This window comes from Durio zibethinus, chromosome 19, assembly GCF_047325235.1.
Source record: "Durio zibethinus cultivar Kanyao isolate XHJ-2024 chromosome 19, ASM4732523v1, whole genome shotgun sequence".
Taxonomy (NCBI): Eukaryota; Viridiplantae; Streptophyta; class Magnoliopsida; order Malvales; family Malvaceae; genus Durio; species Durio zibethinus.
The window spans coordinates 17946042-17958066 of record NC_143180.1 but is presented as its reverse complement, the minus strand read 5'-3'; the positions used below and the strand labels follow the sequence as shown (position 1 = coordinate 17958066).

The 12025-nt window shown below is 30.9% G+C and overlaps 1 pseudogene across 1 annotated transcript; it reads right to left on the bottom strand.

The window, feature by feature from the left end:
• Positions 1-90: 90 nt before the first annotated feature.
• Positions 91-6641, bottom strand: LOC111310455 (SUN domain-containing protein 2-like; annotated as a pseudogene). Its single transcript, XR_016330451.1, has 2 exons — positions 5328-6641; positions 91-555 (listed from the first exon to the last, which is right to left on the bottom strand). The product of XR_016330451.1 is annotated as an SUN domain-containing protein 2-like (transcript).
• Between the last annotated feature and the right edge of the window lie 5384 nt (positions 6642-12025).

Here is a 12025-nt window from a genome sequence, read left to right as displayed (position 1 = left end):
TGGTCTATCAAACTTTTCCCGCCTAGAGACTAAAGCTCATCTATTTCTGGTTCATATAGATCATTGTTCTTAATTCAAGCAGAGCCTAACTGAAAACATACAAGTAGATTCACACTCATTAGCAACACAGAAGAAAACTTTAACAGGATAAGGAGTCTGTATGCAGTAAGTGGAATGATCTATGTACAGTTTAATTAAATAAAGAGACAAACAACAATTACAAGAGGAATGCAGATAGAAAGCATGATATGCCTCAAGACTGCAATTTTAACATTGAAACAGAATCAGACTCGTGACCATGCACCCTCAAACGGTAAATGCACGTATGTGAAGTGCTTCCATGGTTGGAAGAGAAATCCATCATGTGTCAACAATGCCAACACCTGCTGCATCCAGTACATCAAAGGTCTGAGCACTACTCTTCTCAAGGCCATACGTGAATTCAGCCAAAACAAACATCTTATTGGCATCAACTGGTAAATCAAGATCACGACCTTGCCACCAGCCAGAGACACGACAGTCCTTGGGTGCACTGGATCTATCATATGCCACGCTCTGTTCAGAGCACAAGAACAACACATTTAGCACTTGTGATAAAGTTGAAAGAGAGCAGAAACAGAAGGAGAACTCTCCTAAATCAGCCCTTGATTTATTCTTGCTTGCAGTAATTTAAAGGCATTTATACAGAAAAGACATCAGTCTCCACTTTATAGGATCCTGATTTACTGCAAAAAGCATAGATACAGTACAGCAGATAGGCATCTCATCCACAAAATACGAGTACACAGCCCCCTATTATGAACCATGAGCCACTAAAACGTGAATGGAGCAGCATCAAAAACTACCTTGACAAAGTGGGGTGAGTTTTGATAGCTAGCATGAAGGCTGCTTCCTTGATAACAAGCACTTTAGGGGGTATGTTACTGAGATCTTTATCCCAAAAACAAAATCAGGTTTTTGACAGTCTCATAAACCTCCTTAAAAAATTAGGGTGAGTTTTGATAGCCAAATCCTTGAAGACAAGCACTTTAGGACGCATGTCATTGAGATCTATGTAGCAAAAACTAGAGTTGGTAGCTAAGGATGCATGTTGCTCCAGCTGCAGAGTTGCACTCCAAGTATAAAAATTGCATTAGTTGAGATTTAACTAAAGGCTAGATTTCTTTTAGTCAAGATGTATCATCTACTTCCTATAAATACACAAAATTCTACATATAGGAGGGAGACATTCATTGGCCACTCACCAAATTTGAAAATTTAAGAAACATTAAAATAAGAAAAGAATGCCAAAAACGGGTTCATTCTATAGACCAAATCAGTTTTATAATATTTTCAAAAAGTTTCCATAATATAAAACATATAAATAGTCTAGCTTTCTAAAATTTTAGAAAAAAAAAGTGTAAAAGAAGATATTAGAAACATGTAATTGGAAAAACAAAACAACAAAAAAAGTCCACGAGAGACTATTACTTTACAAATATTACAGGAAAAAAAAATGTAGTAAACCAAAAAACCTAATATCAGATTTAAAATTTAAAATTTAATGACAACATATTATACTATTAACATTTTCATTTCTGCAGAAAAAAAATAGTTGCCTGTTAACTAGAGCTGTGAATAGTGAAATCCTATGGGCTGGTTTTTCTTTTGCCGAACTTCCTTAACACTAAGCCAACGAGCTAATATTATGACAAATAAATTCACCAGAAAAATAGCCAAATAAAAAAAGTAAAAGAAACAAAAACAACAGATTTAAGCAGTTCGACTTTAAGCCTACATATAGCAAAACAAAGAGTACAACAAATTTTGGTACCAAAATTCAGCTGAAGACACTACAGCCAACAAACTGAGAGCAAGAGATGTTGCAATTCTCTAATCTCCATCTTTTCCCCTTTCTTGTGAGAAGCAACAATGAAAAGGAAATTGAGTTTGCCCACCTTTTTTGACTTTTATAGTCACCCTATCTTGCAATCTCAAAAATGCCACTAATGAAGGTAGAAATCAAGGCAAACAATGAAAAGGGTAAAAATAGAAACAAAGGGCAAGGAAGGAAAAAGAGAAAATGATGAGGCAGCACTTGAGCTAACTTAATTTTCAAAGCCATCCACAACAAGTCTCTTCCTTCCTGTGAAATCTTTGGTGGTTCCGAAAGCAATGACAATGACAATCGTAGAAGAAAGGTGAGGAAAATATGAAAATGCTAACGCAGCACTTGAGCCAACTTAATTTTCAAAGCCATCCACAAACAATTCTCCACCTTTGCTTGAAATCTTTGGTGGTTCCAAAAGTGATGACAATGAAAATTGTAGAAGGGAAAATTGGAGGCAAAGTTGCATTTTTAGGACTTGCGTTGTTTGCTGGAACAAAGTTTGTGATGTGATTATTGATAGTTGGAGCATGAAGCGCATTACTCAAAAGAAGGCTGTGGAGAAGTTGAAGCTGTCTCCAGAGAAGCACCCTTACCATACAAATGAGCTGGTTTAAGAAGGGGAATGAAATGCCAGTGATACTAATATCTCAATGTTTGGTCAAATTTCCTTTTGAGTAGTATTCCAAACAATGAAGCTTTATGTTATGTTGTACCCACAGATGCAGCTAATAATCTGTTGGGTAGACATTGGCTGTTTGATCAAGGCATATAACTGGTTGTAATCTTGTAATCTATATATTTATATTTGTATCTCTAGAATTAGGTATTTGTATCCCTAAAATTAAAGACAAAAAATTAAGATAGACAATCCCTCAATTATAGGATCAATTTTAGGAAGATTTAGTTTTCTAGTTTACCCACTAGTTAGTTGTATATAAACCTAAGGTGCTTGTATAATTCTTTATGAGCAGTTTTTCAATATACATTAAGTTTTACTCTTAGTTTTCCACACAGTTTTATTCTTAGTTTTTCCATAATAACATCTCACTAAGCCTAATATTTAATCATTTTATAGAGGGAAAAAGAAGTATACTTTGCACCCCTCAAAGGAGAAACTAAAACAAAAGCTACTGGTTCTGGGAAGCAAGGTAACTGGATTTTTATCAAGGGATTTGAACAGAAAAAGATTGGTCCAGAAAACTATGCTAAAGTCACCAAAGTTCCCAGTAATGAGGAGGCATTTTGTCAACCCAAAGATATTGACACAGAAGCAATCTATAATTTATGTAATTGTTTATATTGATATGTTTTCCATCATGCTTACTGTCTTACTATAGTTATTAGTTAGTAATTACTATGTTTTTATTTTAGTAATTGGTCATGTGACTAGTGTGTCATCTCTTAATGAGTTTGAGTGTCCAGGATTAGATGGGATTAGATGCTATTGATGTATATCCACAGACTAGGACTAAATGCTATTGTAACCCTAATATAAATAGTATTTTAGACACATTAGACAACCATATTATATTGAATAATTTTCTATCAAAGGTTCCACAACCTTAAACCCTAGTTATTTTCTTCCTACTTCGATTTCCATCAACCTTTTGTTCTGATTTTCCTTTTTTCTTTTATTGTTTCTACTTCTTCACCGCATCACAAGTCCAAACAAAGTCCAAACAATGCTTGAACTTGTAAGCAGGGATAGCTTTTGTCAACATGTCCATAAGATCTCTTCAGGAGCAACCATACTAATCACAACATCATCATGCGTAACATGGTCTTGAAACAAAGTGATTTTTCAAGCCAAAGTGAAGACTTTTTGCGGATGGACATGAAAGTTAAGCTGGCTCAAGTGCAGTCCCACCGTTTTCTCTTTTTCCTTCCATTGCCCTTGGTTTCCCTTCTTGCCCTTGCCATTGTTTGTCCTTATTTCAACCTTTATTAATGACACTTTTGGGGTTGCAAGAAATGGTGAGTATAAAAGTCAAAAAAGGTGTGGTCTTCTTTTTTGCTTCTCACAAGAAAGGAAAAAAAAAAAAAAGAGAGTTCACAGATTTTAATGAATTGTAAGAGCTCTTGCTTTTGGGTTGTAGGTTATAGTGCCTTCAAATGAGTTTTGGGTACCAAAATTTTTGCACCCTTTACCTTACTTCCATTATAGTTGAAATTTCTCTTTACCTCTGTCCATGGATGTAAGCTTAAGGCCGAATGACTTAAATCCTAATGTTCTTGTTGCTTTTATTTTTCGCATATTATTTCTTGCTATGTATTTCAACCGACCCCAGAGTATGGGATATAAAGCTTAATTTGTTGTTGTTGTTCTTGTTGTTGTATTTTTTGTTATGTATTTCTTTTATGAATTTATTTGTTCTAATATTAGCTTGTTCGGCTTGGTGATTCAACATTTTCAACATGTTTAGATGCTATTGTCTTAAAATTATGAAAAAGACAAGGCTGCAATGCACACACAAGATTAATTTTTGCAACTTTTCAGCCACCAACATAATAGTTTACTAAAAGGACCCTTCTCTTCTCAAAGCAACAGATTCCTAACATCTTAGGCTGCAAATGTCTGGCAAAAACTAAATATGAGAAACTGACGAAAACCCATCCTAGCAGTCTTTTTCTTAAAAAACAAGTAGCTGTTGCTCTCTTTACACAATGCAGGGCCAGAAATCTCTATATCTTTACCCACAACATCCAAAAGTGTGCCTCTGCTAAAAGTAAATATAAATGGATAAACATATTCTCATATGACACATACTCTTCACTCAAACCTCAGCATTTGTATTATTAACCAATTTCTCTTTCCCTGAAACAACTATTGAAGGGAAGGAAACACTACTATATCTCATTATTTACATATAATAGAGAAATATTATACGTAAATATTTACCTATTTAATTTGGGAGGTAGGATGCTGGCTAAGGAGAGTGTTATGACAAACTACTGAGCCAATCCAGATTCAAAATGAGATCCAAGTACAATGTTTGTGTATTTTTTCTCTAATTTTACAAGATCCATGTGTATCCAACTCTATAAGATTTATTTCCATCGACAAATTGAGGCTATTCAGGGAAAAAAAAAAAGAGTTAGATCTCCTAATTATAAGAAGTATACTAAAAGTTAATAGCTGTCAGTTAGTAGAAATATAAAGTCTTGAAAAAGTAAGAAGCAGATTGTTATTGCAAGATCAAGGGTCAAAACAGAGCTTAGAGCCATAGCTCATATCAATTATAAATTATTTTGCCTAAAAGAACTGGCTATAGGTGTTCTAGGTTGATTATTCACAGCCAATGGATATTATGTTACAGCTTCAAGTTAAACATCAACGAAACTGAATTATAATTGGATTTCCATCAGAAAACAAATAAAAAATTAAGACATATACATAAGTTGAACTATAAACGAAGTAAACATCTTTACAACAATGTAAGCATAACTAAAATGTTACCTAGGCAACATGTTCCAGAGTAATAGCCGCTGGGATAATAGCCGTGCGCAACTTGATCTGAACAAACCCATTGCTTCTTTTTAATGGAAAGCATTGCCCTGGCTCTCCAAAACTTGGCTTCAACATCTTGTCTGCATCACCATGAACCTCATTTTGACTACTTTTCAAAAACCAGTTGCTTCCCTTTCCAACGAGAAAGGGCTCAGAATGCCTAACAACCTTTCCTCCACCTGAAAACAGCGCATAATCAGCCCTCCTGAGCCCATCCGAGGCATGCTTCTCAATCTCATTCTTAACAATCTCTCTCGCATAGGCTCCTAGATCACTCAAACTCACTGCATTTTCAGTCTCACCATTTTAACAATTGTTCATATATCTTCTCAAACTCTTCCTTTGTCAACAAATTCCCGCTGTTCAATTCTCTCAAGGACTTGTCTAATCCCTCACTCTTTTCTTCCGATTTTTTCAATGAATTCTCCAATACAACAGTAAGATCGTCAATTCTCTCATTCAATTCCCTCCTTAACCCACCAATTTCATTTTCAATTTTCATATCAACAACGTCTACCTGAACCTGTATCATTTTAGCCGTGGTCTTCAAAAAACTCTCAACCTCAGCAACCCTACCCTCAAATTCAGTTTGCGCAATCTGTGTCCCAACCCCACTAACCTCCCAGATTTCAAAGCCAATCTCCTAATAATCTGAACTAACCCAGCTAAAACAAGTAAAAGCACTGAATTCTTAATAAAAATACTACCCACAATCAACCACCGGGGTTTCTCCGTCTTGTTGACCACTCCTTTCCGCGTCCGCCGGAGCGGAACGTTCGAGTTTTGACCCACAGTGACTTTTCTCGCTTGCATAGAGTCCTTCGACTCCTCGCCATGGACCGAATGGTGGCTCAGATCTCTACTGTGACCGGCAGTGGCAACGGCGCCAGCGGCTTTATCCTACCCAACGTTAACTCCGTTAGGGTTCGGTTCGGCGACCAGTGCTTCGATATTTGATTTCCTGTCGGTGTTATGGACTGGCCGTCGACGAGCCAACGCCACAGGACTGGCGGTAATGGAGACAGTTGATGGGGACATTGTAGTTTCGAATCGAAATGTAAAACCTGAAGTAATTATGATGAAAAAAAATAGAAATGAATTATAAAATGGTGAGTGGCTGGGTCTAGTTTTAGAGAGAGTGGGAAATCTGGAAAGGAGGGAATTTTAACCGTCGTGAGAGAGCGAGAGAGAGATTTGTATTTTTGAGCGCTTCCGGGTTTTCTGATAATTTTGGAATCGTGGCGTTTGTTTTTGTGCCCACTGCCCAAAGTCCCGAGTATTTTTTATTAATGGTTACATAAAAAATTATAATTTTTTATTTAACAAATTTCATTATGTAACCAAGTAATTAATGTAAAGTTATTTTAGAGATAATCACTAAATTTTTAAATAAATTTTAAATTTTCTTGATAAATTCACTGGAGTTTATTAATTGTATAAAATTTGATCATTTTAATAGATTTTCCGATAATGAAAAATGGTATAATTATCATCTACACTATCACATAAATTATCACATTATTTATAATTCAGGTCATAATATTTTTTTATTCTCAGTGATCATCATTTACCAAAACCTTTCCACTTCTTATTTTTTGTTTTTCATCTTCCATCTTATTTCCTCTTGTTCTTTCTTTATTTACACCAATGGTTTGAGTGAAAAAGATTGACTACCAAGGGTGAGTTGTGATAGTAATCAATTGATTGTGATGGCATCAAGGAGCAGAAAATCGTGCGCCAGAGGTAAGAAACTTACTTGATAGGTTTGTATTTGATTTCTATTATTATTATTATTATTATTTCATGTAGTGCATTAGTGAAAAATGAGTTCATGGGTGGATTTTATACGATTTATGCATGTCTATGCTTTCAATGGTCATTGGTTTATTTATTGAAAGCTTCATTAATGGTTTTCTATAAATAAAATATTTTAGTGTTTGAGTTTTCTTTAATATTTGATGGAATTGTATGATGTTTTTTATAATTTAATAATATTAGGTAGTCATTGTTTAATGTTCCAACTTTGATTTTTTTTCAATAGAATTGGATCATATAACATTATTTAATTTTTTTTAAACATACAGACAAACAAACAAAAAATGATAATGATTTTACACTAAAAATCCATCGGGGGGATGAATTATTTTTCATGCAAAAGAAGTTGGTTTATTATGGTTGGAACATGGTATTTGTAAACAATTGTGAATGCACTTATAAATTTCAATCTTTATGTCATTATATCTTATAAGCACTAAAAATAACATTTTAAGAGATATTTTCAGGGTTTGAATACAGATATTGTGTCAGATATATGTATAACAAACTTTAGAGATAATGGTTTAAGATACATGCCCTGCTTTTAATGCCCAGCTTAAATAGGTACTTCTGTTCCTCAAGAGAAAGTAATTAAGATATAGGTAAAACATATATAGGTTTGAGATTGTTTTAGGAAATAAGACTTGCAATTCTAGTGTTGCAATATGGAAATGAAGAAAATGATGAGGAGAAAGATGGTGAAAAGGGTAAGGAAGAAAATGGTGACAATGAAGATGGTGATTTTTATGAGAGTGACATTAATGTTTCATGTTTTTGTCAATAATGGAATTGAGTAAGACATGAGCCAACCAACAAATTACAAAAATCTCATTTTAGTGTCCAAGAAGATATAGAAGAAACATCATCAAAATATTTTCCATATGATAAGCTACATAGTGCTAGTTCTAGTGATGATAATGTTGATCAAAAGAGGGTGAAGTGTCATAAGTTTAATACTTATTTGTATACAAGTGATCTTAAAATTAAAAATGAATTGTTGTTCAAGTCATTTAAAGAATTTAAAGTAGTTTGTGCATAATATTCAATTACCTATAACTTCAAGATCAAGTTTAATCGTAATGGTAAGTATCGAGTGCAAACAAAATGCAAAAGTGGTTGTCCTTAAAAGATTTGGGTTTGTCGTTATAACAAGTCCATTGTCTAGATAAAAACTTGTGTTGATACTCATTCATGCAACAAAAAGCACGAGAAAAGATTTTCCAATTACAAGTATCTTGGAATAAAGTATTTGGATGAATTTATGGTTGATCCAAATTGGTTAATTTGCAAGTGTTTTGTAAAAGAAAGTACGGCAATAATGATAGTTAGAAATCCCTATTATGACAAAAAGATTTAGGGTTCTAATAAAAAGGAAAAATATTCAATCTTTTAAGATTATTGTGAGGGATTTTGAGGACAAATTCAAGGAGTAGAACCATTTTGGATTTAAACAATAAACTTTTAACTCCAAAAATGTGTTTTTGTTTTCAAACTTGTAAGGATGAGTTTTAGCTAGTTATAGGCATTTAATTGGGGTAAATAGGTTATGGTTATTCTTGTTGGCATTACTATTGATTTGTGGTTGAAACAATGGATAAAAAAAGTTGGAGTTTAGTTTTTGAAAATATGATATTGAAAATATACTCCTATTCTCATGTAAATTTATATATTTATTTATTTTAATAAATACACTTATTAATTTCAATCTTTATGTCATTGTATCTTACAAGGAGAAAAAGTAATGTTAGAAAAAATGTTTCCTAGATTTGAGTATAGATGTTGTGTCTAGCATATGTACAACAACTTTAGAGATAATATGGGCATTAGGGTAAAATCTTAGAAGATTTGTTATGGAATGTTGTTAGGCTAACTTTTGTTGCTAACTTTGATAGATGAATGAGGAAATTTTGATATGCTACTTAGCAATGTATGTGAGTGCTTTAATATGTACATCCCAATATTAACAATGATAGAGATGGTTAGGAGTATGTTAATGAAAAGACTAAGGTGAAAAAGAGGCCATGAAAAAACGCATTGGTCCAATATGTCATAAGATTAAAAAGAAGTTAGATAAGGCTAAAGAACAATCATTGTACTATATTCCTAGATGGTTCGATACTAAAAGCTTTCAAGTGCATTACTTAATTCCTCCATTACTATTAGATGAAGTGGACCCTCTTGATATATAATTTGTTGTTGACTTTGAAACCCATGAATGCTCTTGTAAAAAATGCATGGTAACTAACGCAACTCCCATGTCCACATGCTTTCGCTAGCATTTAACATGAAAAATTAAAGCTAAAGTTAATTTGTGGATGAATGTTACTCAATAAAAAATTACTTAAAGATGTGTGTTATTGAAAATTTGTTTAAATTTTTTATAACTTAATGGTATAATCCATTTTTCAAACATATTTTTTATGTATAGGTTTATGGTTACACTATTCATCCTATATTATTATTAAAGGAAAACAAATGTAGCCTAAGAGTGGAAAAGGTATTGTCATCCCACTACCACTACTTAAATAAATAAATAAATAAGGAAGAAAAACAACTTAAAAGAGAAAGAAACATTCTTTTTATAGTCTTATGAATAACCAACCAAGAAGTCAAAATGACATGCTTCATATGTAGATAGAAAAACCACAATAAGAGATTTCATGGAGCCAACGCCACCTTTAAAAATACAAAGAAAAAATTACTATTGTGTCAAACTCTTTATATTTCACATTATTTTATAGTCATTACATGTATTAGACTTGTTTTATTCTCATGTATTTCATTATGTATAGGTCAAGAGAAATAATTCATAAAATGGTTAATATAAAAATGACTAATGTACTTTATACTTTTTGTCAATTTGATACCTAGAAAAATAAAATTGTCAGTTTGGTACTTTAAATTTCATTATGTTATCCACTTTGGAACTTTGGACTACTGTTGTATTTAACTTTTTGATATGGTATGAACATTTAATAAGATGGTGACATGTGTAAAAAAAATTTTCAATTAATGCCACATCATCAATTACAATGTTAGAATTAAAAGAAAAATTTAGAAAAATTTAAAATTCTAAAAAGTTTTTTTAAAAAAATTGAAATAGTTTAAAATTATAAAAATTTTAAAAAATATTGAAATATTTTTAACAATTATAAAAATTATGAAATTTTAAAAATTCAAAAATATAAAAAATTAAAGGAAATTTTCAAAATTTAAAAAAATCTAAAAAATAAAAATTTTAATAAGAATAAAATTTTCTTAAAATTTAAAAAAATAACAAAAACTTTAAAAAAGCTAAAAACTAAAAAAATCTAAAGTGTTTTGAAAATTTTTGCAAATTAAAAGAATTTAAATTTTTTTGAAAAAATATAAAAATATTTTAAAACAAATTTTCAAAAATTTTAAAATTTTTTGAAAACTTAAAAACTATAAAAAAAATCTAAAACATTCTTTAAAAACTTTTTATTAATAAATAAATTAAAATTTTATTAAAATCTAAAAAATTTCAAAAAAATTCTGAAAATTTCAAAAATATATGAAAATTATAATTTTAATATTAAAAAATGAAAATTTTTTTGAACTTTTTTTTATTTTTTTAACATTTTTAAATTTTTTCAAAAAATTTTATATTTTATATTTTGAATTTTTAAAGTTATTTTGAATCTTTTTAAAGAAATTTTTATTTTTATTAAAATTTCATTTTTTGAAACTTTTAGAATTTTTTGAAAATTTTTGGATTTTTTATTAAAATTTTGAGATTTGTTTTTAATTTTTTAAGTTTTCATAATTTTTTTAAAAATATTTTAGTTTTTTTAAGTTTTTATAATTTCTTAAAATATTTTAGATTTTTTAGAATTTTTAAGAACTTTGCTTTTAATGTTGACTTGGCAATTGATGATGACATTGATTGAATTTTTTATACATGTCAACATCTTATTGGATATTCATGCTATATTAGCAAAGTTGATTGATAGTGTTAGTCTCAAGTATCAAAGTTGATGACGAAATGAAAGTATGACTATCAAACTGATAATTTTATTTTTTAAGTTCTAAGCTGACATAAAGTATATAGTATATAGACCATTTTATATTTAACCCTTCATAAAATTAAGCTTCCTAATCATCTCAGCAACAACAACCTATAATTACTACCCACCCAAACTTTCCAATCTCCAACATTTATAGTCCAATGGATGCCTGATGTAATTGTCAATTTCATTTTTTATAATGAAGTGATATGATGAAATTAACATGCACATTAAAATGCTATAGTCGAGGTACAACCCAAACATGAATAAGATCTTTCTTAGATGTTAGAAACCAACATACAAATGATTTTGCATCTCAAGCATTTTGAGCTATGATAATACCATCTAGATTCATAACTTAAGCATCTCAAAGTAGTAGAAGGTTTACCTCAACTTCAAAAGGGAGAAAGCTTGCTTGAACATACGTTCTTGCATTTTAAAAATACTTCATTTTAAATTAAATTTTAATAATAGTGAGGATTTTAAGATGACATTTATTTGGTAATAGAGAAAGTTTGTTGTGTGTGCCAAAAACAATTTGTTTCAATAAATGAGTTGAGGACATCATATATTTGTCTACTTTTGCTTAACTTGTATGATTGAAGATAATGTTTAAGCTGGAAAAGTCCATTCAAAGTGCTTAATTTCACCTCTTCAAAACAAAGGACCTTAAAGCTAAACATTTTCTATATAAGTTCTTTTTTATTTTATTATAGTAGTGATTAGAAATATATTTTTAAAATATTAAAATAACATAATTAAGTAATTAACTTAATCAAAAGAGAAATCACATTAAGTTATTTA